General features: G+C 46.0%; 1 pseudogene; it reads right to left on the bottom strand.

Moving 5' to 3' along the window:
• Positions 1 to 871: 871 nt before the first annotated feature.
• LOC119805199 lies at positions 872 to 1,654 on the bottom strand (annotated as a pseudogene).
• Between the last annotated feature and the right edge of the window lie 254 nt (positions 1,655 to 1,908).

Genomic DNA, 1,908 nt, shown 5'->3' with positions numbered 1-1,908 from the left:
TTATTTTCATTTTTATTTATTTTTTGAGAGAGTTTCTCTGTGTATCTTTGGCTGTCTTGGAACTCACTCTGTAGGTAACCTGGCTTCTTGATAGTCAGAACAGCTTTCCTCCAGGACTGAGCTGTCTTGTTGCAACTTCTGCCTCTAGAGCTGTCAGATTGTGACTCTCCCACCCAAGAGCTGTCCTATTGAGGCTCCACCCCTCCAGAGCTATTCTATTGTGGCTCTGTCCCTCCAGAGCTGTTCTATTGTGGCTCTAAGTATAAGTCAGGTTATCCCAACTCCACTACTGTACCACATTCCCCTACAATGATTGAAAATCATATGCACATGCAGAATGTACCACCAAAATTTAAATGAGTATCAACTATAAATGTGGGTGAAGTTATGAACTAAAGGAAATTATATCTTATTCTGTGTTAGGATGTATTTTTTTAGGGCCAGGTGTTTATTTCCCTTACATGTAAAATGGTTCACAAACATGATACTAGGGCTTCGGCACTGTGGGAGAGGGGAACATGCCCGGCTTCTTAGGGCGAGAGGATCTCGACTTTAGTGTACACTGAGAAGGGAAGGAAAGGTGGTTTCACTTTTCTGCCTTGCCTGAAGGGACAGAATCAGTTTCACTCGTTCTGCCCTCCTCCCTGAGCATTGGTGAAACAGGCGACGTATTTCATTCTATTAGGTGGTAAAGGGATTGGCCTGGTCCCAACCATTACAGGGAGGTGTAAAAGGTTCTGGAAGGTACAGCATGGATTAGGACACAAGATGGGGCAGATGACATCAGAAGCATGTGACTGGTGGAAGCTGTTCCTAAGCTTCTAGGGAACCTATTTCTGGCCTGGCAGAGGGCAGGGGACATGGACGGTGCTTATTGTTTGGCATTGATGATGTCCACAAATTCAGGCTTGAGGGAAGCCCCACCCACAAGGAAGCTGTCCACATCAGGCTAGCTTGCCAGCTCTTTTCAGGTTGCTCCAGTCACAAAACCTCCATAAATGATTCGGGTGCTCTGAGGAACCACATCAGAGACATTGGATTTCAGCCAACCCCTAAGCTTCTCGTGCACTTACTTCCTGGGCCTGTTGAGGTGTTGCAGTCTTGCCAGTACCAATGGCCCATGCAGGCTCATAGGCCAGGACCACTTTGCTCCAGTCCTTCATATTATCTGCGATGACCTTGGTTTGCTCGAAAACAACCTTCTCGGTGATGCCAGCTTCCCTTTCATATAACTTCTCCCCAATGCAGGCGATCACTCTGAGCCCCTCAGAGAGGGCATGGGCTACTTTCTACCCAGTCAGCTCATCGGACTCCCCGGAGACGTGAAGAAGTTTCTCTCTGAGTGCCCCAGCACTACCCATGCGGCTCCTAATTCTTTGATCATGCCAGGGCTGATCTTCCCAGCGAAGGCCTCATTGGTCACTTTGTAGCAGTTCTGCACAGCTATGGCAGTCTTGGGATCTAGCTTCTGCCTGGTGAAGTCAATGTAGGCGGTGGGGGGTGCACAAACCAACTCGGTGTCTGTGGGCACCTTAGCCGCGTTTAGGCTGCAAATGAGTTCTCCCAGGCACTTCCTCCTTCCATTCATCTTCCAGTTGCCCACAATGAAGAACTTCCTGGAAGGCTCCATTGCACTGGTACAGGTTGGCTGAAGGTCAGTATGAACCTGGGATGTATTTTTTACCCATGCATGATTGAAAGCAATATGATTTCTCATCAAACTGTAAGACAAAAGTGACATGATTCAGAGGTTTCATATTTGAGTTCACAGATACTAAAAAGGTATATATATATATATATATATATATATTTTCTGCACATTCATGTTCTCACATCACAACATTAAATATATTAGAAAGATACTAGTGTAGGTGCGAGATTATAGTCAAGAAATGAGACAGAGACTAG

Source organism: Arvicola amphibius, chromosome X (assembly GCF_903992535.2).
Source record: "Arvicola amphibius chromosome X, mArvAmp1.2, whole genome shotgun sequence".
NCBI classification, from domain to species: Eukaryota; Metazoa; Chordata; class Mammalia; order Rodentia; family Cricetidae; genus Arvicola; species Arvicola amphibius.
This window is presented reverse-complemented; position numbering and strand designations above follow the sequence as displayed.